General features: G+C 52.0%; 1 protein-coding gene across 5 annotated transcripts in view; it reads left to right on the forward strand.

Annotated features, from left to right (window-relative positions):
- The first annotated feature begins 3,469 nt into the window (after positions 1–3,469).
- CNTFR (ciliary neurotrophic factor receptor) overlaps positions 3,470–27,763 on the forward strand; it is a 203,215-nt gene continuing 178,921 nt past the window's right edge. For 2 of the 5 annotated variants that reach the window (XM_066569426.1, XM_066569428.1), the window contains exons 1-2: positions 3,470–3,623; positions 5,766–5,937. The gene's annotated coding sequence lies outside the window, so the exon portion shown is untranslated. Of the gene's footprint in view, positions 3,624–5,765; positions 5,938–6,537; positions 6,557–27,763 lie in introns of those variants that run through there. The other 3 variants (XM_066569423.1, XM_066569424.1, XM_066569425.1) reach the window with 3 other exon arrangements.

Genomic DNA, 27,763 nt, shown 5'->3' on the forward strand with positions numbered 1-27,763 from the left:
GCCTGCTGAGTTGTTGTTCGCCTGAAGTCCAGCAGGAATTCAAGGAATGGTTCCCCACGTCTCCTATTCACCTTGCTCCTGCCAGTGGCAAGGGGTCGGGCAGGGGGCGGATATTTTGGGGAAGCTGTGAGCAAGGAGTGCAGACTCAGGGGCTGATGTGAGCTCAGGGATTTTGGAGGGCTGAAACTCATCTGCTGTTGCCTGCCAGTAGTTCAGTGTAGGAATTTGGGCATTTTCCTTTGAACAAATGATTCACCAGTAATCATTTAATCAGCTCTCCTGATGTTTGAATAATCTGTGAGTAATTTAGTCAGATGTTTGCCACAGAGTATCAAATAAATGCTTTGGAAAGACACTGGCTCAGACTCTCACCTCGTATATGCTCTGCTTTGGGGTAAACCAGGCCAGTGCTGTCCCCTGAGCTTTGGCCTCAGGTGTCCAAGAGAGTTACAGCTGGCCAGGACCAGCTTCAAACTGGCACTGGCCAGGTCAGGATGTGACCATGGCTCAGCTGTACTGTATTTTTGCCGTGCAGCTGTGAAGCATCTGCTCTCCTGCTTGGGGTACCACTGCTGCTGGAGGCTGGGGGTGGTGTGCAATGCCCTGGAGTGGCATTTTTGGTGATAAGTGTCCTGGCTGGATGTCAGTGCACAGGCTTGTGAGGAGCCCCTTGCTCTCTCTGAGTGGCTCCCTCTGGGGTGCTGTGGATGGGGAAGGCAGCCCAGGGTGATGGACTGATGCTGGCTCATAAGCTAATGGAGAATCATTTCCCCAGGTTCAGCTCTCTGCCTGGACCTATTAAAGCTCCGGTATCTTTCCATTTCTGTCCCCACAAAACCACCTGCTCTCCTGACACACTTCCCAATGGCATCAGAGAGCTGCTGCTTCTCACAGAGCTTTGACTCCTTCTTTTTCAGCTCTGATCCTGGCTGACAGCAGGGAGGGGTGGAGAGGGAGAATGAGGGTTGGCATTTTTTTTCCTTTTCTTCCATTTTGTGACTACTTCAACCCAATCCCGACTTTCTGGGCAGGAGGGTCACTCCCCAGCTTTGCTGCATCCTGTTGAAAAGCCTTGGAGACATCTGCTTTTGCCTTTAGTTTTCCCTCCTGGGTTTTTTTTCTGTCTCTTTTTTTTTTCCCTAGGACTTGCTATCACAGATTCCCCCAGAGTCCCAACATGCTAGTTATTCTTCACGGATAAAACTACTAACAATAATAATTTATTGTGCACTTTCATCTGAGACAAAACATCATTATTTCCATCCAATTAATAATGTCTTTTAGCAGCATCAGTGAAAAACCAGAAAAAACCTGGCTCCCACCCAGCCCCCTTCCTCTGCCTGTGTGACATTGTCTCCACAACTGCAAAGAGAGGTGGTAGCTTTGATTTGATCAACACTTATCTAGTTAAAACAAAAGCGAATTACTTTTGTAGCCTTGCCCAAATATTAGGTTTTTGGGTTTTTCTTTAACAGGAAGATCAGGAAGAAAGCTCTGTTGTTTTGTTACTACTGTTGTTTTCTTCAGACCAGGAGAAGTCCTGGGATGCCAGGGAAAGTGGGAACCTGCCAATGGGAGTATTTCTCCCAAGTCTCTCTGCAGAGTTTTCTCGCATGTGTTGTTTCCTGAGTCACGGGGATTTGAGCTGGGAACACTCAGATATCTGGAAGCTGGAGCAGCTCTTACTGCCGACCTGAATGTTGATGTCCAGGGAGCAGCACCCCTGCCACAGTCACTAGGCTGGAGATAAGGGCAGAGGATGTGCATAATGGGATTCAGGGCTCTGCAGGGCTCCCCAAAATCGCCTGTGGGCACTGCTCCCTGTGCCTTGCTGGCAGCTAGCCCCTGGCAGGGAGCAGGCTGTTTCTTCATGGGCATTTGTCTTTTCCAGGCTGGGAAAACAGAGGTATTTTTCTGCACACTGGCAGCCAAGTGGGGGATGTGGCTGGGGAAGGCTATTTCCCCCAGGCCTCCTGCTCCATGGCATCCTCCAGCCAGTGCCACCAAGGTGCCAGTCAGCCTCTCCCCAAATCCTCCCCACAAGGTGTTTGCTATTGCCTGGGCAGCGGGCAGGAGGCAAGGGTGGATGCCCCTCAAGGGTGCCTTCCCCTCGGCCTCCTGCCCACCCTGCCCTTCCTTGCCCTGAGGCCACTTGGCTGTCCTTGCTCACCCTCCCCACTGGCTCCTGCTTGCTTGGCCTCACTGCTGCTTTAATTTTAGCAATTCCTTGGAAAGAGTCATTTTCCATAACTCAGCTCTCAGCGGAGCCCTCTGCCTGCCAGCTCTGCCTTCTCACACGTGTTGCTGGCGTGCCCCAGCAGCACACGCCTGCACCTGCCCGGCCAGGCCTGCCTGTCCCAGCCCTTTGCACACCAAATCCTCACACCCGGCTCCCGTCCCCGCTTGGCACATCTCAGCCTGGCACTCCCAATCCTCTTGTGCCGTGGCTGAAGTGGCCAACCTGGCCCAGCTGTATGGCCACCCCTGGGGCTTCCCCCTCATCAGGAGTAACTGAGCACAGCACAGGGGGACATCTGTCCTTTTTGCCCTGCAGACCCCACCCACACATGTGACAGCTCTCTGTCCTTATCTGTGATGGGAAATGCGGTGTTCCCACATGCTGCAGGGGACCTCACAGGCTGGGGTTGTGATGGATGGGCAATGTGGGCATGTTCAGCACCCAGCAGCAGGTTTTATTGCAGTGGGGAAGGTGGGTGCAGGTGTGGCTGCAGCGGCTGTGCGAGAGGAGCACAGCCCAAACGTGTGGTGGGTGTTTGGTTGTGCAGTGTGTGTGAGAGGGGCGAGAGGCTTTCGTGACAGTGTGCATCTTCCTGTGGGTGCTGCTGCGCACTCCAGGAGGGTGTTGGTGTGAGGGAGCTCGGCACTCACGAGTGGGGTGTGTGGGAGGATGTGCACGGAGATGGAAGTGTGGCTCCTTCTCTTGGATCTGCATCTCGTGGTGGAGGGAAGGGACAATGCATGTGGAGGGTGCATTGTGCACGACCCCGTGTGTGTGTGTGCGTGTGTGTGTGTGATTGTGTGCGTGTGCACAGGGCACGTGTGAGGTGACCACGACCCTGCTGCTTCCACTCTGGGGAGGTGGGGGGGCTTGCAGGGTGTGCTGCTGGTGATGTGTGTGTGTGTGTACAGAGCGGCGTCCCCACGGTGCTTCCACGAGTGTGCATTTGCACGGGGGTCGGTGGGGCGCGCCTGTGTGTGCGGTGCCTCCCTCCGGCTCAGCATCCGTGGGGAGGGAGGCGGCGGCGTGTCCGCAGGGGCGTGGACCAGTGTGGCTGTGGGGGGTGCGTGTGTGGGTGTGCGTGTGTTTGTGTTTGCGAGCGTGTGTGTGTGTGTGTGTGTGTGTGTGTGTGTGTGTGTGTGTGTGTGTGCTGTGTTTGCGGGCGGGTGCGCGCGGCGCGGCGGGGCCGGGAGCGCGTCCCCGGCGCTGTGCCGGGGGGTGCGGGCTGAGCTCATCGCTGGCTCCCCGGCGCTCCTTACCAGTGGCTTCTGCGGTCACATGGGTTATGTGCTGGAGTTTAAAAGAGCTTATAGCCCCCGAGCCGGTGCAGAAGCAGCCGGTGGTTGCATGGGGTAGCGCCGGGAGCGGCGGCAAGGAAGGCGCCGTGAGTAGCGGGCGGCCGGGGCCGGAGGGCGGCACGGGATGTACCCCCACCCGCGGGACGGGGGAGGCGGCCTGCGGGCACGGGGGTCAGCGGCGGCGAGCCGCGGGGCCCGCCGCCCAGGAAGGCGGGGGGGAACGCTTTCTTCCCCCGCATTCGCTCCCGGTCTTGTGCTCCCTCCCGCCCCGCAGCCGCGCACCTTTCCAGCGCCCGCGTGTGTCCGCGCCCCGACGTGGGCCGCGCGTCCGCCCCGCCGTGAGGAACCAATTTGGGCAGCTCAATACTTTCCTGCCCCGCCGTGCGCGTGTTCCTGGCGGGGACGGATGGGGGGCGAGGGGCCGGAGCGTCCCCGCACCCTCCGAGACAGCGGGTCCGCATCGGGGCGCGGCGGTGGCACCCCCGTCCCCTGCCCAGCGGGACCCCCGTCCCCTGCCCGGCCGGGAGGGCATCGCGGCCGGCACCAGGTTGAGGTCTGGGAGGGATGAGTTCTCCCTGCGGCAGTGCACGGGACTGGAGCGGCTGGGACTGCGGGGCGGCTCTTTGTAAACCGGAGCCCGTGGATTTCCTGGGCGGGAGAGCAGGCTTCTTCTCCGTCTCTCCAAAGGCGCAACCTGCCTTCTTCTCTGCTGTGGCAGTGCAGATTTTATTTTTTCTTTTTTATTTTTTTAATTTTTTTTTCCCGAAGTGTGATTTTTATAAGAAAAGTGTCTGCATGGTCCTTCTGGGGAACTGCTCTCCCTGGGTTAGGCAGACAGTTCATCCCGAGCGTGAGTACAAGGGCTGCTTTCCAGAATTGCATAATACACACCGATCCCTATGCTGCTCAAAACTCCCTGACATTTCCACATCTTGGTGACTTCCCCCACTGCAATCCTGAAAACGAGTTGTGACTCCAGTCAGCTCGTGAGCCAATTTGTGGTGTCTTCACTGAGGACAGAACCAGGTCTGCATGTTCCAGCTTCCCTGGCTCCTCTGGCAATTGTTTCCTTAACCACTAAACTTTTTTTTGGTCTAACGATCGGCACTTCTTTACTCTTACGTTCCCCACCCCAAGCTTACGGACACATGTGCAGGGTCTGTTCAGAGGACAGGTTACAGAAAGGGGATTGCCTGCAAAGCTGTTCAATTTCTTTTCCCCATCCCTTTGTGTTTTTAATTTGTGGGATGGTTGAGGAGGTCCTTTCCTCGGATTGCTTTTTGCTCGGGAACTTGCTGGCATCTCCTCGGATTTAGCGAATTTCACTGGCTGTGCCCACTCTCAGCACACCACGTTTTGTACCGGTGTGAGGGACAGGACCTGCACATGCTGCTGCCAGTCCCACTGGCCGTGTGTTCAGGCAGTGAGGCACTGACATTGGCTGCTTTCTGCAAAATGTGCAAATATTTGGGAGCAGCCGATCTTGCTCCCGGATCCCTGCCTTGCCCCTCCGTGAGGAGTTAGAGCTTTGCTGTGATGTCTGGAGATGTGCAAGGGATGCTCGTGTCTGGCCAGGCAGCATGCTGAGACCAGGTCCTGGGACCAGAACTCTCTGGGGCTCACTGCACCAGGAGGACTTTCCCAAGACAGGCTGAGCTTTAGAAATGAGAGCCTCGTGCCTGGCAGTCTTCCTTGCGACAGCTCCTCAAGATAAGTTTATCAGAGCCTCTTGTCAGAGCAAGCCAAGCCATGATCTAATGATTGTACATTATCTTTGGTCTGATTTACCCCAAGAGGACCCCATTGTGCCAGGACTCTGCATCCCCTTTCCCCTGAAAAGTGGTCAGCAGCTTCTGGACTTGGGAAAAGCCCTGATACCTCTCAGAGCCACAAAGCTTGTGATGCACACACACATTTAAATAACTGTGCAGCCAAGGCTTAGCTTTTGGAGACATGACTGACTCTCTGAAGCTGGCAGCAGGAGTTTTGTGGGTGCAAGCCCCAGCTCCTGGCCACTCTCATTTAATTCCCTGCAAGCTGGAGACACGCATCCTGCTCCAGCTCAGTCTGGGGCTGGGTGTGCGCCTGGGGAGCCTGTCTCTCAGCTCTGTCGTTTATTATTGCTGCCGCTGCCATTATGCCTGACAAATGAGAGTTGCTGAGTAATGTGCTGTTTGTGTGTAAATATCTGAGTGCTCGCAGCTGAGCTCACTCCTGCCACTTTGCAGGAAGCCATCTCAGCACCTTTCCCCTGTGAAGGCCTGGGAGTGCAAATCGTCCTTCTGCGGGGACCTCCCCACCGCCACCGCCAGCTCTAGCCTCCGCTCGCCACTGCTTCCCTGCAAGCGTGAAGCCTCCATCCTCTCCGGCTATCGTGGCAGCCCTTCTGCTTTCCTGAGTGTGAGTCAGGGGTGGGAAAGGGCTGTGTTTGTGTGTGTGTGCGTGTGTGTGTCTGTGTGTGCTCAGTTGCTCCCGAGGGTCCCTGTCCGAGGCAGAGTGAGTTTTGGGGACTTCGAGTGTTTTGATGGAGACAGTCATGCATAACTAGGAAAGGAGTTTATGGGTTGGTTTGGGTTTTTTTCCCCTGCCTACTCAGCCCTGAATTCCCCCTCATTTCATCCCAGCACTGAAGAAGATGCTAAATTGCTCCTTCCCATATTGTTTTCATCCCATTTGCAGATTAGCATCCAACTGCTTCTTGCAGTCAGTACTTGCTCAGCCCAGCTAGGCTGATCACAGCTTTTTTAATCTCCCCTTGTAAATCAATCCCTTCTGCCTCCTGATAATTTTTGTCTCTCATTTTTCTGAAATCCCTCCAATTTGTCCATTTTGTGTCGGTGACGTATGCCTGGCCCTAAACATGATGTATACCAGGCATGGCAGCGTGAGGGAAGGACACCTCCTCCCCTCCCACCCCGCTGGGGCTTGTGATGCTTTGTCAGCACTGAACTGAGTTACTTCCCCATTATTCTAAGCTATAGTCCCTGCTCGGTGTTGCAGAAGAAAGCAGCATACTCAGGTCAGTGCCCTGGGGAGAATTCCTCCAAATTTTGGTGATGGGTTACTGAGGTTTGGTTGCATGCTGGTAGCAGATGCTGGAAGGGGCCGGTGGTCTAGGTGTATTCCTGGGGTGCCTCTTCCCACAAGAACTAATAGCTGAACAGGAGGGATGAGGAAAATAAGAGAGGGCAAGCTGGGCAGATGGGGAAACTGAGGCACATGCACGCACATTTCCCATGCATCTTTCCAGCTCTTATTTAGGTGCTCTGTGTGTGGGGTGTGGTTGCACTTGTTAGTGTTGCAGCTGGCATGGGCATTTTTCGAGGAGATGCTGGATCTTTGGTCAGAGCAGGCTGGCACACAGGGATGCTGGGCTCTGAGCTGATTTTGTTCATTGCTTCTCGTGCTCGTAGCCAGAGCCTGATGCCACAGGTGCTCTCATGGGGAAGAAACAGGGTAACAAAGTGCCTTGCATTCGCGCACTTTGAAGTTTTATCATGCCAAACCCTGAGCTCCTAGGACTGAGCATTCCCATTCCCTGGAAGGGCCGTGCCCTTCCAGGATCTGTCTATTTTTAGGAGGAGTTGTATTCTGGACAGTGTCCACTGCAGATGCTCTCTGCCTCCTCCTCTTGGCCCTTCTCCAGGGACACCCTTTGGGCTCTCTGCTGGATGGGCCGATCTTGCCGGGGCTCCTCCAGGGACGAGCAGAGCCGAGCAGAGGTGGCACCATGCTGGGCATGGGGACGCCTGCTGGGCAGTGGTACCCCGGGGTGCTGGGGAGGGACAGCGAGCTCACGCTGTCCCTTGCATGAACTGCTGTGAATGTCGTGCTCTAGGAGCCAGCAGGACACGGTGGCTTCTGCACGGTGTGGCCAAGCAGGGGTGCTGCTGCCTGGGCCAGGTGGTACCCGGTGCTCGGCGGTGCCCGGCGCCGGCCCGTTCGCCAGGATGACACTAGGGGGCACGAGATCTGCTGGAATTCCTTTGTTGGGGATGGGAAATGAGGCTGGAAAGCTGCTCTTGACCCTTCATGCCCCGTGCATCATTCCCCCGCACGTTTTGTAGGAATTAGGAGTGTTAAACCCCACGAGCTGTCCCGGTAACTCCTCCTGCCGCCAGGGCAGGACGCGGCTCTCCGGAGGCTGCTCCGCTGGCTCTGCCCTCACTGGCCGTGGAAGCAGCAGGATAGGGATGGAAGCGGTCAGCCGGAAACATCTCCGAAGCAAGGAGGTGGTGGATGCAGCCGGAGTGCCAGGGAATCTCCGGGGAATCTGGGAAATCCAGGAAAACACCTTAGCATGGTTTTAATGCCTCTCTAGAGGCGTTGTCCAGAGCAGGGATTAAGTTAGATTCAGGGCTGGCTTTCAAGATGCAGCGTGTTATGGTTTCATTTTCTGCTGGTTGTTAAATTCATGCATGATGTCTCCTCAGGGTCATGTTTTCCCAAAGCAGCAGAAACTTTAGAGAGTGATTTAATGAATGGTTCTGATCGATTTGAAACATGGAGTGTGTGTGTGTGTGTGTGTGTGTGTGTGTGTGTGTGTATGTGTGTGTGTGTATTATATGTGTGTCCATCTACATATCTGGGTGGGGTGCAAAGAATATGTTTTTGAAGGTATGTTTATGCATTTCTGCATACATCCAGCTGTAATATTGTCCTGAGTCCTTAAAATCTATTATTCCAGCTGTGAATGCGTGTATATATATTAAAGCACTGTATACTGGAGTCTTTCTCTCTTGTTATAACAAACCTCACAGAAAGCAAATAAAGAGACATTGTTCTCATAGCAAGCTTTTAAGGGCTCAATATTTATCTTCTATGAATTTTGATAGTTTTTGTTCAGCATGTTTGCAGTTATGATGGTGGTGGGGGGTTTGCCTATCTACTTCAGATTTTGTGCTGTTGGGAAACTGAAAACATTTGGATCGTTTCAGCTTATTCATTAGGTAATGAAAACAGAAGTCAAGCTTCTGGATTGAAATGTTGGCACTTGATATCATTCTGGCATATTAATTTCTCAATGGTTAGGGTTTTTTCTAATGCCTTCCGTTGCCAGATACCAGGCTCCTTTGCTGGAGCCGTGCTGCTCTCGCGAGCCCCCGGGGCAATATTTTTAGTAGGACACTGATGCATCGCAAACACTCCTGTGCTCCGAGAAAAAGCTTTGCTGGCTGTTGTTGGAAGTAGCGCCAGGATGGGTAGAAAGGAGAGATCAGAGGAGGACGGTGCTGCCGCTGCGTCAGAGCGTTTGCTTTGTGCCTGAGACGGAGGTTTTGTGTCGGGTCGTGCAGGTGCTCTGCCTGTGCGGATGTGAGGGCAATTCCCCAGCTGGCTTCTGAGACAGGACTGAGGAGCAGGGGTTTGTTTATTTTGAAATGCCTTGTGAATTGGAAGGAGGTCCGGGAAGAAGTGCCGAGTCAACTTTCAAGTCAATTAGGGATGTGTCTGGAGGTGTGAAGTGGTTTGAAGGGGACAGGGTGATTTGTCTGAAAGTGTTACCTAATTAGAGGGTGTAGTCAGGGCTCTAATTAGCCATGACACCCTAAAGATGTTATCAAAGCCCCCTTGAGGCATGGCTGATCCAGTGCCGTGGCTGTGAGCTGTCTGGTCAGTGTGGCCGTGCACGGCCGGAGCTGCCGCCCTCTGGCTCAGAGGCAGCCCAGATGCTTGAAGAGGCTCTTTTCCTTTTCAGGCGACTCGTGATACCCTCCGGGGCTGCTGCCAACGTTGAGTGATGTTCATAAAGTCACAGAATGAAAAGAAAGCCTGCAGCAGTAGGAAGAATTAATACTGGTGCCCACTATGTGCGAAATCTCCTCTCTTTTCCCTGAGGGGGATCACTTTCTTCTGCTCTCTGCCTGGGGGGAGGCTGGAGGAGGAGGGCTGTGAGGATTTGCATTAAGTGATGCTGTACTAACAGCTGGTGGAGGAATCGTGACCCCTTTCTTAGCATTGCCTGACAGAGGGGACATGGGATCTACTGAAATCTGGCTTGCCCAGACCTGGTTGTATTTAAATACTATGCAACACACCCTGTGAGGGGGAACTGGTGCAGGAAGCAGTACAAGAAGTGCTGGGTAAGAGGGAAAGGCTCCTGGGAAGGCTTTTCTCTGATGTTGGAAGGAGCTTACAGCCTGCACCTCTGCTGGACCACACCTGGATGGTGGGTGTTGTTTCACTTTTGAGAGCTGGGGCTGGAGGTTGCTCCCTCTGGGGCTGCTCTCACTGCCTGCTGTTCATCTATCAAAACCATTGTTCAGTCAGCCCTGTAAGGAGAGGAGAGTGGGAGTTGCCTATTCCCAGCAGTGGTGCCAAAAGCCAGTAGGAGCCACCTGAAGCCAGGCTGGTGGATGAGTGTGGAGAGCAGGGCCATTGCCATCTCAGCAGCAGAGAGCAAAAGAATGCTCTCCTCTCTCAGGGCTGAGGTCCCCGTGGCTGTCAGAGCCCTCTGAATTGCCAGGAGAGAGCAGTGGGTAGCTCAGACCTCCTTGGCAGGAAGGAGCTACTGTTACTCCTGTGCCAATGGGAAATGAAATGGATCCTGGGGCTAGGATGTTCCCTGTGTGCTTCATCAGTGCTGTGAGGTGCCTGGGTCTGCAAAGGGACTCTCTTTGCTTGTGTAGGTGGAATTGCAGCCCCCCAAATGCAAACACACAGCCAGGCACACTCCTGTGCTAACAGTTACCAAGGGATGCGCCTGCTTGTAATTATGTGGGTGTTAAGCCAGTGAATTCATTTTGTTCACAAAGTTGCAGCCTGGTATTTTCCTACTGCTCCTGGTCTCTGGTGGCATTCCCAGACTCTGGAGCACATGTGCCCATAACTTGGGGACTGGGTTTGGTAACTTGGAGGACAGTGCCACACAGGGCTGACCCAGGCAGCTCTTCCTGAGCTGTTGCCGTGCTGTGCCAGTGCTGCAGGGGCCACGCTGGATTTTAGGGTGCTGTGTTATAGGTGGTGGATGGGGAGCTGCTCGCTGTGCTGTGGTGTCACAAGCTGATCAGCACAGAGGGAGGGACCTGCACTGCTGCCCTCCTGCCTGGGGAAGCAGCCTGGGTTGGGCACCTCAGCGCCCGGCACGAGATTCGGTTGTGAATTCAAACAATATCGTGTATAATAAAACAACCTTATCTCTGCTTTTGCTCTAGGTACACCCTGCACCACAGTCCTTTTGTCTAGGGCCTAAAAATGCTGGTGATAATGAGGATACATCCTTTCTTGTGGTTAAAGTGTGGTTCTCAGATTCAAAGGGGAGGCAGCTTGTGCTAGACTTCACCACCAATGTGTGATTTACCCTCCTCTGTGCCACTGAACTGAGGGCTTGAAAAACAAATATGTTAAAAGGAAGGAAAGACAACAAAAGGCTGCTGGTGCTCTGAAATTTGATCAAAAAAACCTCTGTCCAGTCCTCTGGGCTTCTCACTTAACGATGAGCTCTAGAAATAACAGTGTTACAGCAAAGTGCACCCACAGATAACTGTGGGTTTGGGGACGGGACTGCTTTGTTCTTGAGGAGCCAGGTTGAAGTTCATTTTGGGTATTGAAGTTCATTTTGGATATTTTTACTCCCCCCAGAGCGAGGGGAAGTTACTGTTCATGGATACTCCATGAATCCAAAGCCATTCAGAGCTGCCTGGGACCTCTCCGCTTTGCAATCCTTGTCTAGCCTGTTGCCTCTCCCCAGCATGCCAGACACACATATGGGTGGGAGCCCAGCTGGTGGGGGTGGGAGAAGTCCCACCAAGCTGCCGCCACTGTTTCTCCCGGCTGGGTTCAGAGCGGTTTCCTCTCGTCCCACGTCCCGGCCATGTGCGGGGCGGCCGGATCCCCACACGTGTTGCACAGACACATTTCCGTGCTGCCTCTCGGTGCCTGCCCACCTATTTGCAGCTGGGGGAGCTGAAGCTGCTCTTTCTTGTGATTCGTAAAAAAAAGTCTCTCTCTGGATGGAGTTGTCTGTGCTTTTATTGACCTGGTTACGGGAACGACAGAGGCTTTTCCGTCTCCTGGACGCGTGATTTCTGCAAGGGCTCTGGAGCAGGGGCCGGCTCTTGCTGCTGGTGTGTTTCCAGTTCTCCTAACGTGATTAGTTTGACAGGCCCATTGGGTATGCTGGCGAGTCTAGTTTTTATTCTGTGCGTGAAAGTAAGTGCTATGACAGGGCACAGAGCACCAGCTAATTCTGACATCTGTGCAGGAGGGACAGATGTCAGTATTTTTGGACAGTATTTTTGGCTGTGCCTCAGATGTGCTCTGCCACCTGGCAGAAACCCCTTGCCCTTTTGATGGGGCATTTCTGTAATGTCTCAACTTCCTGACCATTTTGGAGACTCTTCCCTTGTATCTGCAGTTGGAGTTGTTTTGCCAGAAGGTTCAGTTTGAGCTCAGTGAAACCTGAGTGCTGAGGACATTCCAGGCATGCACCTGACGACTCTCAGTGAAGGTGTCCATCCTTCAGAAGTCCAACAAGCTACCATCAGTCATTCCCATTGGCACATTTGCCTGTTGGGCTCCAGTTTTGTGTGTGTTGCCATCTTCCAGCAATGCTGAGGCACACCATGTTTTTGGGGCTTGTTGAGATGGGAGGAGGATTGGAATGGGGATCATCGATCATCCCTGCTCTGCAAGCTGCTTTTTGCTGTACGGACACATCTGCTCTCCCCCAGCCCTCTTTGATCTGGATCATCAGTTCCAGCTTCACCCTGGCTTGTTCAACTGCAAAGCAAGGATGAAGAGGAACTTTCCCAGCAGCCATGGTGGGTCCTCGACTTCAGGGACATGCAGCATTTGTGCTTCCTAGATCTGGTAAATCTGTACCTCTGGTCAGGCCAGAAATGGTGGTGTTTTTTTCCCAAGCAGGGCTGCCTTATGCACAGGGTAGAGCCATTTCTGCACAAATGGACCTGGTATCTCCCCAGCTCCTTCCAGAGGAAGGAAGGAGATGATGGCTTACAAAAGAGACAATGGCAAAGGATTTGTGTTGATGATTTTGACTTTGCCTCTCCCAAAGAATTGATCTGGCCTGTGTTTGGGTGTAGGGCCCAAACTGGAGGTTTAAGTCACTGCACATCTGCTTTTAGGCTTGGAGGGTTCCACAAGGCTGTTTGCTGTGGTACATTACCAGGGTCAGCCTTTAACCTTGCCACCACTAGGGGTTGGAGGCAAGCATCATTGCCTTCAAAGAGGGGAAGCTGAAACCTGGAGTGGCTTTGGGATTTCCTTGAGGTCCCAGAGCAGAGCTGGTGGCAGAAAACCAGATTTCTTGAGTTGCTAACAGCTCCTGCCAGCTGTGGGACACATTAGTAAACACTTGAGTAGATCAAAGTAGGACATCCGGCTCTTTGTGCAGCACTGTACTTATACTTATCTGTCTATCTGTCTGTCTGTCTGTAGTGCTTCTGGCAGTCAAACCTAAGATGACATTTGAAGGCTTTACTTTTTTTCTCTCTTGCCGGTTTCAGATCAAATTTGCTGAGTTGTCAAGCTGAAGATTCTTTTCTCCTAAGTGCTGGCCCAGCAACAGCTCGCTCTGCTGCATCCCTGCCTTGGAGGAGTCCAGCTGGGTTCCTCCTGTCTCCCATCACTGGCATTAATATTTGGGGGCTGGAGCAACAGCTTTGCTGGTGGACAGGAGAAAAGAAACAGATTTTAGCTTCCTTCTTCTCCCTGTTGATCAGGCCATTCTAGGCTCAGTTAGCAGCAGCTGTTCAAAAACAGCAGACAGAGCCAGGTTTGCACTGAAAAAGATGTTTTGGGGTGGAGAGGGCAGTGGTAGAGGCTTGCAGGCAAACTCTTCCTCCTCCCTAAGCCTGGCCTAGGTCTCAGAGGCAGGCACGTGTGCTGTGAGCTGGTGGGCTCTCAGCAGAGTCCCAGCAGGCTGTCTGTCTGTCTGGAGACAGCCAGGATGAGTGGCACCAATCAGCCTCTGACCCAGTGGGTTTCAGCAAGGAAGGCGAGGGCTGTCTTTGTGTGTAGTGAGGAAATTGCTCCCGTGTCCCTGGAGGCTGTCACTCCAACACTTTGCTGTGCTCTGCTGGTGGGGAGCGGCACCAGAGGATGCCTCTGTTGCTGCTGTCTGCCTTGGGGACAAGCACAGACGTGTCTCCAGCTGGAAGTCAGCTTGGGGAGTGGAGAAACCTCCCCAGAACATGCATTTGCAAGCTCTGGTGTGTGGCAGTCCCTCCCAGGCAGTCACAACCTCCTGCCACTGTGTGAGCAGGAAGGCTCAGTGCCTGTTTCCTGGCATGAGGAGAGGATGGAGCTTACCCCGCTCTGGAATAGGGAGCCAGGAGTGGCTGCAGGTGCTGGAGCTGGAGCTGGAGCCATCCCTTGATCCCAGCACCAGCAGCCAGCTCCAGCTTTAGTCCTTGGAGCATTTTTGAGGGTTTTGTGCAATGTGGTTTCAACTCCATCCCTTCCTCTTGTGCAAGGCTCCTCCCTGAGCAGGCACAGTGACAAAGTTAATCCTGAGACAGCTGTAGTTCTCCGGATTTTGCCAATCTCTCACCTTCCCCTCTACATTCACCAGACCCTGCCCAGTGCCTGTTGGGAGCTGTCTCAGCTGTCCCTGAGCAGCATCTTTCAGCAAGGATGGCAGCTCAAGAGGGTCCCCCATAACTCAATGGGGTGCTGCCAGTTTAACCCAGACAGTGGCCCTCTGGCAACCCCCTCTGTGCCTGTGGGGGATACCAAGCAGCTGCTAGACAGCAGAGACACACACTGACCTGCACCTTGGCTTTTCAGGGCAGAGTCATGTCTATGTGGATGGAACGAGGCTGTGTGACACAAGCACTTACAGCGCTGGCTTCAGTGACCAGAAAAGCCAGAGGTTGCTCTTGTTACCCAGACTAGGAGATGGAGGAATTTATTTATTGCTTTAACTCCTTTCCAGAAGTGGTTCAGATGCCTCAGCAACAGCTAGCTCTCTAAAACTGAGACCAAAAGCACAGGATTTTTCCTTTGCTGTGTCCTGGACAGTTAACACTTTTAGCCATCCCATGTTCAGATGGCGTGACCAGGCTCCATGGGACTCAGGACCATCTCTCTGGAGACACCTTTGGGCATGGCCATGCCCACAGAGCAGCAGTGCTGAACCCTTCCATCTGCAGATTTGGGATCTGCCCTTGGTAGAGACTCTGGCTCAGTACTGCTCAGTTTGAAAGCCCTGCCTGATCACTGTCCCCCCAACAATTGCTGCTGTGAACATTAATTTTTCCCGGATTTTTGCTTCCCTTTGAATATCTACGCTATGGATCATTTTCCCTTCATGTGTTAGCTGGTATTTTCACAAAGCTGAAGCTTGTGCTATTTCCTGCCTGTCCTTCTGTGCTTTCTCTTGCTCCCTCTCCTGTCAAGCCTAAAACCACCCTGGGTTTTTTTTCTGCTCACTCCAGAAGAAACTGCCCCTGTTCTTCTGAAAGGTCATAAGATTGGAAGAAAGTGCCATTTAAAATATAAGGAATCTGTCCACCCACATCGTGCTAAGCACATCCCCAGCTGGAGAAAAGTGTCTCAAGACTCCTGGGGTGGGAGGATCAGCCAGGTGTCCTGTGGATGGGGAGAGCCTTTCAGGGCAGGGGCAGGCTGCTGAGGCTGCCAGCAGTTTGTGAGGGCTGCAAGGTGAAGCTCCTGGCTGCAGCAGTGATGGGAGGGGATCTGGGAGTTCCTGTTGCAGGAGGTCTGAAGAACCACACATGATGGGTGCTGAGGATGAGGCAGCAAGGTCAGGCTGGATGGGTAAGAGGGGTGTCTTCTCTCGGGTGTTGTAGCTGGGGTTCCATGTAGGGAAGCAGGGTGTGTAAAAATGAGTCAGTTTGTCCTTTAGCTGTGTTTTTCCACCATTCTCTGTAGATTCCCAAGTGGAAACTTATTTTAGGCTTGAAGCCACCCCAATGTATTTTGTTTGTCTAGCTGTGGGTGCTGTTCAAGCTGAGTCTGTGTGGGGAGTATGTGATAACTTCTTTTTTAATGTCTCCTTCTTCAGTTCTATGGTCCTTAATTGATATTTTTAGTCTTTTATCTCTTCCAGCTGCTGCACTTGTCTCTCCTGAAGGAGAATGATGCTGCAAAGAGTGGGACAGGTTTGCTGCAGATCCTCAGGCCCTGAGCTGGGGACAGAGCATCCCCACTGTTGGCTCCTCTTGCTTTGCCCTAGTCCTCATGCCATGCTGCGGCATTTTTAGAAGCCATGAGCAGTCCTGTTTGCAGGAGGAGACTGACACAAGGTTCCAAGAGGATGGAGTGGAAAGGTTGCTTTACCTATCTGGAACAATGAGCCCCTTTGTGCACTTTTTTCTTTTCTTTTTTTTTTTTTTTTTTTTTTTTTTTTTTTTTAGACCTTACCTTCCTTGTACCCTGCCTCAAAGAAGCAGGAAAATACTGCTTTTCCCAAAGCCAGGTACCAGGGGACCACCGCCTCCTGCCATAAGCTCAGGAGTCAGACAGCAGCTTAAACACTAAATATATCTGCCTCTGCAGCTCTTGGCTTTTACAGAAATAAATCTTAAGGAGGTAACTTTTTGCTGTGCAGTTCTCAGGGCTGGCTCTGCTGTGGTTTCCACTGAGATAGCATTTGGCTAACACAGCCAACCAGGAATGGAACAGACCTGGAGCTGTATAGAAAGTGATTAAGATAAGGCAGGGTTATGATTTGCCTGTCTGATCCTGAAGCTTTGTGCATTATTTAGTGTGTGTAGCAGAAGGTCAGTAGCCTCCTGATAATTTTCATTAGATTAGTCAGGCAGGATAATCACCTGCTCAGGAAAAAACCAACTCAACACTGTCTGTTCAATAGTTGGGCTTTAACTGAAAATAAATAGTCTTGTAATTATAAGGACATTGTCAAGGTCAAGAGGCTCAAAGATTCGTTTTCTTTTTTCCTTTGGTGTGTTTACAGAGATCCTGCAATTCTTTGTGAGATTTTTTTTTCCTCCCTTAAATTCAAATTGAGATCTTCAGGGCTCTTAAAAGAAATTCAACACTTCCACAGCAGTGGACGTGAGTGGTGTTGCAATAGCTAAGTGGTACTTGTGCCCTGCTGCAGCTGAGTGACCCCATGCTAATGAGCAGGGCACTTGCAAGCGAGCTGGGAGTGTGTGCAGCCAGCCCAAGCAGAGCTAAACCAGAGTAGAAATGCTCTCCCCTCCTCCTCTGGGCTGACTGCAGGATGGATCCAGCCCAGAAGACCAGGTCCTGTCAAGCAGGCAGAGGATATCCCCTCCCTGCGAGCAGTCAGTCCAGCACGAGTGCCACCCTGCTTAAAAGAGGATATGCATTATCTCCTAGGGGTACCTTTGCTGCTGTAATTAGGTGAGGCTTTCAGAAAGCCCAGGAAAGAAGAGGTGGGAGTGAAGCTGATGCCGTAATCAGTACCAATGGGTTCTGCAAAGGGTGCTTTGCTAAAGAAACTGATAGGTTATTAGAGCTGGGGTTGGTGCTTGTGCAGTGCCAAAATGCCTGCCCTTTTTCACCCTAGAAGGGGTTGTGCTTGCTATTTATCTTCCTCATACAACAATAAAGCCCAGAGGGACCTTTGTAATCTTCTTAATCTGTCTAGCTGCAGACTGGTGCTTGCTGGATGAGACTTAGGAATAGCTTTCAAGTGCTCAAGGTAGATTCAGGGATGATGGTACTAGCCCAAGGTGATGAAAGCTTGCTGTGTCCATGCTGGTGCTGTGGCTCCTTGGCAGTATGCTGCCAAAGCAGGTAGCCTTGTGTGGGAAGTGTGGGAAGCTTTCAGCTCTCTGTCCTGAGCTCAGCTGCGAGCCAAGAGAACTGCAGGGAGCCTTCAAACATGGTAACCTATATGGCAGAAGAGGCAGGGTTTGCATGCTTGTGCTGGCTGTGCATGCCTCTACCATGGAAAAACAGCGCTGATGTTGTGGCCACACGAGCTAGTTAGTGCCCTGAGTCCTTGCTGCTTTTGTTTTGTTTTGTTCCCAGTCTAATTGCTCATAAGTGGGGATTCTTGTCATCAGAGCTGGTGGGGCCTGTGCTCAGCCCATCTTCACTAAAAATCTGCTGCTCTGGCTCCCTGTCATGGGCTTTGACAGATGCCCAAGGGAAAGTGAGGGCATGGCTCGGCCTGATATGCCAAGTGACTGATGCTGTGGTCTGATGACTGATGCCACACGTCGCAGCAGGCGCACGGGTGCTCCCTTGCTCTTCCTCTGCTGGAGATGGGAGGACAGGGGGCTGCCTTGACAGCTTGCTTTGAAAGCAAAATTACTCCAGGGCTGGATTTCTTCTTCCCCCTTCCCATCATCTTCCATCCCCCCCCCCCCACCCCCCGCCATTTCTTTTTTGCTTGACAGAAAAAGCATAACTCGTCTTTAATTGGTGCTTTGTGCCTGTCTCCTGACAGAACTCAGCAGAGAGGGGGCTGGCTGGATCAAAACAGCTTGAAGTTATGAGACTGTTATATGTCTGGCCTCCCTGTTTGAAACAAAAAAAAACCCTAAACTTTTATTTCCAGCCCCCCCTGCCTGTTTTAAGCCAATTCCTTGTGAGCCATGAAAGCAAGCAGCGGGTGCTGCTCCCAGTGCTCCTCAGACATCCCATCGAGGAGCGCGGCTGACGCGGGGCTGAGCACGGCGCACCACGCACCTGACCCTCCACTGAGCCCGGCATTTGGGGCATCTAATTGCCATGGAAGGTGTGGAAGGTTTCAGACTGCTTCATCATCTTACAAATAAGACCTGCCAGTGCCTGGAACGCAAAGCAAATGTTGCATGGTGGTTCAGGCAGGGAAGTGGTCTGCGCTCCTCGGGCAGCACTGCAGCGTGGCGGCAGCAGGGGGAACAGACCAGGCCATGAGCTTGTTCAGCAGTGCTTCCTGTGAGAGCAGGGCAAAAATGAGGTTAGGGCAGTTCCCTTGGTCCCTTCAACTGCCCTGTTGTGGTTTCTCTCTCTGTTGAACATCTGCAATTGTAAGAGGCCAGGTAACGTCTCCTGGGGGTGGGTGGGGTGATGGGAAGAAACCCTTGTCCTTGTAATGCCTTCAAGCTCCAACTCTGGCAGAAAACAGCATTATGACAACCCCTGGAGCCTTTGCAGGCTGGGCTCACCCTAGTCTTTGCAGAGCAAAATCACAGAATCATAGAATGGTTTGGGTTACAAAGGACTTTAAAGATCATCCCATTCCACCCCCATGCCATGGGCAGGGTCTCCTTCCACTATCCCAGGTTGCTCAGAGCCCCATCCAGTCTGGCCTTGAACGCTTTCAGGGATGTTGGCCATCCACATCTTCTCTGAGCAACCTGGCCAGTAGTTCAACATCAAATTGTTTGCTGCAAGATGTGGCTCCTTCCTGGTCAAGCACTCCTCTCTCCAAGGGGCTCCAGTTCCTCTCCTGGATTTCTGGAAGGGGCTTGGGTGTCTCCTAATGCTGCTTGTTCCAGCCCTGCCTATTAGAGTGGTTTTCAGGGATATAAGGCATAGACTAGATGTGTCACTGAGGTCCTTTCCAGTTGGGTCTGTCCCCGTGCAAGATGGGGACAGCAAGAAAATAAATTTTTTGTAATAGTTTGTTCGTTTGTTTCTACGCTGGGGTTTGCAGGTGTTTCTGCCCTTCCCCAGCCAGAGGCAGGAATAAGACATCAGCTTGCAAACTGTTCCTGGCTGGGATCTCTGCTGGACTGTTCCCCTAAACTCTGCTTTTAGTGCAGCCCATCTCTGGTGCAGGTGGGGCGGAGGCCATTGCAAGTGGCTTCACAGCAGATGCTTGGTCCTTTCTGAGGCATCAAAGCAAACCTGAAGCTGGGGTGATATTTCTGTTGGTGTTCCTGGGGTGCCTACTAGGATGATGGGAGAAAAGTACAAAGTGATTGGTAGCTAAATATTGGGCAATTCTGCAAGCACCTTCAGGAGCCATGCCACTGTTGGTGAGCAGCACTTTGGGGGGAAGGGGATGCTAGGAAGAGACTTGGAGGAGGATGCAAAGTGGGGAATATCTGCAGTGGAGGCTGGAGAGGTCTGAGCAGGGTCTGTTTGCCTGAGGAAGGCAGCTGCAAGGAAGACATGTGCAGAAGTGGGAGCCTGGAGGAGCTGGATGCAGAGGGGTGGAGTGGTGTTACACGTGATGCCAGGGAAGCAGCATGGTGAGCAGATGATGGTCAGGGTGAGAACATAGTTGTTGTGGAGACTGAACTGGTAAATTGGCTTGTCCTGGGCTGAACTGGAAGTGACAGCTATGTCTCCACGAGGAGTAAGTCAGACTTATACGGCTGCAACACAGCCAGCAAAGGGCTCTGAGCGAGGTCTTCTCAATATTGGTAGGTGTTTGAATACAGAGGAGGAGGGAAAGAGCTGGAGCTGAGTACTCGCTGGATTGATGAAAGTCCAGAATAGTGTCACTGCCCGTGGTGAGCTGTGGCACTGCAAAGATCTTACCCCACTCTTGGGACAGGCAAGAAGGGAAACAACACCTGAGAGAGACCACAGCCCTGATGGGCTGCATATGCTGGGGATCTTGAGATTGTGGGCAGGGCTGGAAGTCCAAAGGAATAGGTATTTGAGGGAAGCAGACCCTTTGAGCTTGTTTCTTATTATAGTCTCCATGGGAGTTTTGGACCCTCTTATGGGAGGGAAGAAAAATATGTATCAGTTCCATCACAGTAAAATCCTTATTTGCCAAATAATCGTGTCCAAGGCTGTCTTCACTCTGCATTGTAGGATTTTTCTTCACTTTTTTGGAGACTGTTTCAGGCATTCTCCCTCATGGGTGGTCTCAATCTCCCATCCACAATACTTCTTGCAGTCACAGAGCCTTTCCCAGCTTGTTCTCTGCTCTTGGTTGAACAAGGCATTGATGCTCTGGATTGTTCTTGTTTCTGAATTTGTAAAGACTATTCATCAGATCAGTATTTAGGACCCTCCCCAGAGCTGGCTGTGTGGGAGAAGCTGACAGCCACATTTGGGGGCCACTTCTGTCCCACTTTTAGTTCCAGGTCTGCAGCCTCGGGGTTCCCACCCCACCATACCAACAGAACTGCTTGCCCTCCCCAGGGATGTCTGGAGAAGAGCAGAGCAAGGTGCTGTAACCTGGTAGTTTAGGTAGCAATGCAGTCTTTTTTGCTTTTCCTTTTACTTCAGCTTTAGTTACTGCTTTCTTGACAGTGGAAAATAACCAGTGTATACCTATTAAGTTCCTGAGAGGTCCTAACTTTATTTCTAGGCTGGAAACACCGTACTCCATTATGGCAGGAGCTGAGGGCTGCAGTACTCCCAGCAGTGCCCTGTCACCTCTGGGGAGCAGCCCACTGCTTCTACAGCACAGATGCTTTGTTGGTATCTCCTTGTTCTTGCTGCTAGGTGTATGATGGACAGTGGCTCCTCAGCCCTGAGTCTGGAGGCAGGAAAGTGGGGCAGAGCAATGTCCTCCAGCAGAGGAGGTTGTGTTAGGAGCTTTTGGCTCTGTGCTTGGCTGTGGGGACCGTTTTTCTGCCCCTTCAGTCTGCTGAGAGCTCAACCTCCTGCAAGCTTCCGATGTGTGTGTGCCCCTCCCAGGTGGAGAAAGTGCAGAGGCTAGAGGAGGGGCTGGTCTCTGCCTGGATCCCTCTTGGCAATCGGTGGGATTCAAAGCTGGGGAGGGAGTCCCTCTGGCAGAGGTAGTGGGGAGCCCTAATTGCCTCTCTTCCCAAGGCTCCCGCGCGTGTTAACGACCTGTAATGGGACGGGTTGTGCTAGCCCATTAAACCCCAATGGGGTCCTTGTCGACTTAAAAGTGTGAGGAATTTCACTCAACCGTGTTAAAACACTTCCACCCCCTTTAATAGCTTCACGCATTGATTTAACCCCATGGCACCTGGGGTTATTGGCTGGGAAAAGCCATCTGGCTCTCCGCAGCCTCCTGCCCTGCCTTCACGCAGCTACTTTGGCCATCATTCGCGTTTCTGGGGGATCTTCTTAGCGGGAGGGCTGTTGGAGCTCTAGCCTTTGCCGTGCTCCTGGTGGCTGGCTCGGCACAGTCGGTGTGGGGAGCAATTTCCCTCCCGTCGCACCGAGCGCGGCCTTGCTTTGCTGCTTTTAATGAGAGTGCTTTTGCCCTGGCTTGTGTCAGCTGCAGCCCACCTGTGCTGCCAATTACTCCAGCGAATCTGGTGTGACCTGCCGGGCTGGATGTCCGAGGTTTAAGTGTTTCTGAGCTGCAAGGTGTGAAAAATCTCACCAGTGTTGAAACGGCGGGGTGGGGGAGCGGCTTTCTGGGTTATGAAAGACCTGAGGACATGCTGGTATCAGGTGCTGTTGATCTCCGGGGTATTTAGAGAATCAAGGGCTCGGTAATTGCAGGCATGTTGCCAGCATGTTGAGAAAGAAATTCTTAATCACAGGCTGTGTGCCCTAATTCTTTATTATTTTTTTTTCCTAGTAATTGAATTAGTTGAATGTGTACTGTAACACCTTGCTGCCTGGGTAGGCCGGGAAGGACACACACGCAGGCCTGAGGTGTGCCTGTGTGCAGACAGGCTGACAGGGCTCTGTGGGAGCGGCACGGCCGTTCTGCTACATAAACACCATGCATCTGTCACACATTTCCCTTTTCTGGAGAACCTGGCGTGCAAGCCTTGCTCACGCTGGCCCAGGCACCGTCCAAGATCAGCTCTCTGCAGTGCCCATGGAGCCATGACTTCCTTCTGGCTGGTGCCTGATGTCCAGATTCTTCCTGTCTCCTTGTAAAAACTGTTGTTATTGCCACGGTTTGAGTCATTGCAGGGCAGGTTTGAAGGGGAATATTGGCTGGGCTGGTGTTAGCCCAGATTTGTTTTTTATCTTGCACCGGGCAAAAGGCAGTAGTGGGGTATGGAAATTGGGGTAGCTGGATTAATGCTGGGGAGTGAACCCTGTCTTGGGGCTCAGTGTCCCCTTCTGTAGTTTATGCATCAAGAAGCAACTCCTGTGTGTAAATACAGATGCCTGAGGCACACATTTAGAGTTTCAGCTGGCTTGCGGTCCTCTGCTAGGACCTGGCAGCTGAAAGCTGGGAGAAGACACAGCATTTTGGATGCTGGCTGGGCTCTGCAGTGGCTTGGATGTGCTGTGGTCCCACCTGGGTGCAGAACAGGAAGCACGGTCCATGGGGAGAGCAGTCCCTGGCAGCACAGCTGCAGGTCAGATGTGTCGCAGCAATAGCAACTCGTGTTAGCTCTAACTCTGTCGAGGTTTCTGCTGTGGGGGAGAGCTTGCCTATAGCAAGCAGCTCTCAAAAGGCTGCACCAGGCCACTTGGTGAATTTTAGGGCAGAAATTCTGCTGGCTCTTGCCCTTTGTGGGATCAGCTGTGTCCATGTATCATTCAGAAGTCCTGTGCTCCCTAAGAAATACCTCTGCAGTTAGATGCAGGGAAGAGACCTACAAATATTCAAGGTGGGGCAATTTCAGGGAATGAGTGAAGAGGGGTGTGCAATCTCCCTCCTCAGAGCAGGGAGTGCAGGGGGGATTGATGCATTTAAAAGAAATGGGAAGATACTGTTGGTGAAGTGAAGCCTGTTTCAAAGGCTTAAACGTGCTCTGGACACCTGTGGCACAGCCTGGCTGGGACTTTTCTTTCTTGGCAAGGATATGTCTTGTACATGGAAAGCTGGTCTGAGTGACCTTCTGCGTCTGGCTGTCAGAGGAAATGTGCTGAGTCGAAGCAAGTGTTTCCAGAGCTGAGTGCTCAGCTCGGGGTCTGTTTATCTCCATGCTGAGATGCTGGGGTTGGCAGCCGGGCTGTGGTCCTTCTCCAGTGCCTGGACTCGCTCCCAGCCCAGGCCCATCAAACCACTTGTGATATGAGCTTCCTTCTGACTCTGAAGGTCAAATGGCTTGCAGCAGGGTGACAAAGGAGCCCTTGATTTCAAAGAGATTGTTCTTGTGCCTTGCCCTAGGAAAAGTCTCATGGGCCGGGATGCATGCTGGCTGAAACGAATGCTTAAAATGTTCTTTCTTTGCTCCTGTCAAAAGCCCTTGCAAATGTGAATGAAAATATCTGCCTCAGTGCTTTCCTGCTGCATGCTTTAGGCCGGCTTATTCCTTGAGAATGGCTTGGTCAGTGCAGCCAAATGCCCTGGGATTCTGTCCCTGGCAGTGGACAGTACTGGACATGCAAGGAATGGCATAATAACAGGGTAAGCATGTGCTATAACTCCAGCCTTTGACAGTCTCAAAAGTAAAGAGGTTATTTTCCCTTCTGCTGTGAGTGTCTCTAAGTGCATCGATTCTAAGAAAGCAAGTCCTGATCACCCACAGCATCACCACACCACCCACCCACTCTTGGGAAGATCTGAGGACCTGGCTGAGCTGGCTTTTTCTCCCTGTTCCAGTGGGAGCTCAGCTGCTCATGGGTACTCATCCCTCACCCTCCACCACTACAAAGCCTGTGTTTCTGTACCTGCAGCTGCAAGGTGCCCTCCAGCAAGGCTCTGTGCTCTGAGGAGCCTTGGTGGTGCTGTGCACTCTAGCTTCATGGTGCATCCCTCCTCTGCCTAGACATGCCTTGTCAAGCGTCTCCAGGTACAGGTTTTATGCTGTATGACAGTAATCTGGTTGTACATCTTCAGCGCTGATGTGTGACAGCTCTAAGATCAACACATCCCAGCTGCACTTCACAGAGGTTTTCCACATCCCTTTCCTGTTCTTGGTGCTTTGTTCAACCTCTGCAATAAAGCAACTGAAGGTTCTCATACTGGGCAAATAAAATGTCAACATCTTGGCTTGAAAAATACCTCACAGATTTGTCTACACAACTTTAAATTCAGAAGGAGGACCCATGAACTGGCAGCACCAGTTCTGGTAAACCTTTGGCAGTCCCCTTGTGATCAGGCAGAAAAGTGAGTGACTCTGTCATGGCAGAAAGTTATGCTGGGGATGGAGTAAGGTTGTGATCGCTAAATTGATCATCCAGCCTTAGTCCGTTGGAGATGAGGTGCTAATTACTGTCGTCATGTGTAAATTGAAGGCAATGTTCAGGTGCTGGGAGGCAATGACTCCACTTATGCACGGCCAAGGGCTTGCCAGTTGGAGCAGTCGTGGCTATATCGCATTTGTAGCCGGATTCGAAGGCTTCCTGCTCTGCTCCTGCTGCAAGTGTGGCTTTCTACCATCTGCTTGCCCTTGAGCTGCAGAACGCAGCTCTTGGCCAGGGCAGTGACACGCAGGGATGTTTGCAGAGCAGAGATGAACTGTGTTTTTTATCCAGAGGGGAAACACTAGCAGGAGGGATGCTGAGTGCTCCCAGCTCTGCCATTGTGCTTCACTGGGAGTGATGCTGGGGCAGATGGGAGCCTTTTGCTGCTGCTCCCCAGCTGAGTGTAGTCTCTTGCTCCTTGTATAGATCATGGCAGGCTGGTTCGGTGCTTTCAGGTTAGGATAACCCTAACCAGGACCTAGCCTGCAGATGTGGTGCATTGTCTCCTTGGTAGCAGTGTGCCTACATTCTTTTGGGTAACCAAAACCTGAGTGGCTGTAGCTCTTTCCTTATGGAAAAAACAAAGGACCTGCTGGCTCCTGCTCCCCACGGTTGGGCAGGGTCTGAGCAGCCAGTGGAGAGCATGTTCCCTGCATGGCATTAAGCCTTGCACATTGCTGTTACATCTGGCTGTGAAGCCTTTTGGGGGATCTCTCTGCTGCCTGTGCTGTGTAAGTGTAATACAAAATCCAATCTACTTAAGATGCAGGTCTGTATCCAGTCTCTCCACGCTGCAGCTCTGGGTCACAGATGGTCACTTAAAAATCACAGGATTCCATCTGCCTTGAACTGAAGGAGGCTGTTTGACCCAGAGCCTCGGACCGAGATGCTGCACAGGCAGGTGAGGGAGGGAGAAGATTTTTTTTTAACCTCTTGTTCCTTGTACCATCCCTCGATCCAAGCTATTTAGGGACTAGATGGGTCAGAAGGCTGGCAAGGATGGGAGGATGAGGATGAACTGTCACTTGGTGATGGTCCAGAGTACCCGAGGAGCTTATGCAGCTTATGCCCAGACGTTCCTGTTGGCGGAAGATGAAGTGTCTGTGCTGTCAACAGCTGATGGAGAGCCCCACTCTGACGCCTCCCCCCATCTGCTGGCCCGTGTGACCTTCCCTGGGAGAAAGGCACCTGCCAAAGGGTACTTTTGCTTTCCCTTCTGCTGTTTCCCACATTTGGATTGGGGATTTGGATTTGCATTTGTTTGCAAAGATGCCATGTTTCTCCAGCATCTTCCAGCTCCCGGGGGACAGGCATGGGTAAGCCCAGCCAGTGCTACCTGCACCTGCCTGACCCTGTGCTTCCCTGAGAACTGAGAGGAGTGGGACAGAAATGGCACAAGCTGCAAAGGAGCTGGTTGATGTGCTTTGATCTTCCCCTCATAAGCAGATCATGCAGCTGATCAGCAATCCTGGCAGGCTCCTTGTGACCAGGAATGAGAGCATCGTGGCAATGCAGGGAGCAGAGTGCAGAAGGTTTGAAAGGGCACTGGGAGGTCAGGGCTCGGATCCAGCCCAGGGTAGTGTCACCCCAGGCTCTCCCAGGTGATGTGCAGGAGGATATTGCTGTTGTGCGGGCAGATTGCTGTGATCCCTTTAGCAGGGCATGGTCAGTGGCATTTAATTAGTTATCTGGCCCTAGCTAGAGTGCTCAGTGCCCTGTCATGTCTGGCTGGGCTGAGGACAGCCTGGTGAAAGGTTACCTTGTGGCACAGCACGAAGTGGTTTGCTTTGAAATACTGAGGAAGGAAGTAAGCAAATCTCCCTTCCTGGTTTGTGGGGTTTTTTTGTTGTTTTTGGTTTGGTTTTTTTGTTTTTTGTTTTTGTTTTTTTTTCCCAAATCCTCTTCCAATCAGAGGGATTAGGCTGATTGTTGGCATGGCAGTACTCTGACTGTCCAGATGATAGCTTCCATTCTTTTGTCTTAACCGATGGAAAATACCAGCAAGAAGTCTGTTTGCAGGAAATTTACTGAAAAACAAAATTGTCTGATACCCTGCCAAAGTTGATGGTTTCTTATCTGCCCTTTGGTTATTCAAGACCTTAGGCCAGCAGAACTTCAGGTGGAACAAGCTCCTGTTTTAGTGCTTGAGTGCACAAGGGCACCTTGTCCTACTGTTAAGGCTAGGGTCTGTGCACATCTTCTGCATTCTCTGCATCAAGGAAACAGTGGGAGTTTTAAGGTGCCTTGGTTTTAAGGCTTCTCTCTTTTGTGGTTTTGCTGTGGCCATGAAGATCTGAGCCTTCAGGACAGCATTCCCTGACTTTTAAGGGCCACCTTGTCTCTTATGACAAAAATCCACGGGCTGTTTTATTATATATTCCAACATTTTTCTACTCACGAAGCTGCTCTCCCTCTCCTACAGCTGCTCGTGTGTGCAAGTGCTGCTGTGTTGCTGTGAGGTTTTGCCTTTGCAGCAGTTTTTGGGCTGCTCAGTGAAGCCTTCAGTGTCTTGGGTTGAGGAGTGCTGGTCCTAGGGAGCAACGTGCTGCTGCATGGGGTTGGGATGGAGCACCTGGAATTTGTCTCCTCCCAGCATGGGTTGCATTTCTCTCTTCTTGTTTCAGTCAGTAATGCCTGACTGAGCTCATCTTGCTCAGGAGAAGTTTGTGCCTGCCTTGCCAGCTCTGAGCCCTTCTAATACGCTTCCCCGGGCATTTATTCCTGTGCTTTCTCCAGAGCTGTCACCAGCTCAGCGCACAAACATCTTCAAGATTGAATGCTCTCGTGTTATCATTTGGAAATACATGAGCAAAAAAGATTTTTGTAAGGAATGATAATGATCTTGATGTGTTTGCAGTCAACGAGACATCAAAATGCCTCTTCTAGGGCTCCTCTTGTGTGAGAGAAGCTGAAGCCTTTCTTTGGGGAAAGGATCTCTTGGTTGGTCACATATTCTAGCAGTACCTGCAGCTACCAGCCTCCTGTGATGGTTATTTGTCCTGGGAGGTGAATCTTTCCTTGATTCAGGTATTTTCTTACTGGGAACATTTCCCTAAGAAGGGAAGCTGTGGGGTGAAGGGAAAGGGTTTTCTTCTCCTTGCACCCCAAGCTGGGTCTCAGTGTTGAAGCATCCTGATGTCTCTCTAACACCTTGCATGTGCTGGTGCCGTGGGTAGCAAGCAATGGAGTGGCAGGTCTGTGTTTGCTGTCCCATTGCTCCTGGAAGCCTGGCTGTGCCAGAATCCAGCTTCACACTGGCAGCTGCCTGGCCCTCTGAGTGTTGTCACTGGCCAGCAGGCTTCAGAGCTGGTGGCCCACGGGGGCGCAGTGCAGGAGCTGC

The sequence above is a fragment of the Molothrus aeneus genome, chromosome Z (genome assembly GCF_037042795.1).
Source record: "Molothrus aeneus isolate 106 chromosome Z, BPBGC_Maene_1.0, whole genome shotgun sequence".
Classification (NCBI taxonomy): Eukaryota; Metazoa; Chordata; class Aves; order Passeriformes; family Icteridae; genus Molothrus; species Molothrus aeneus.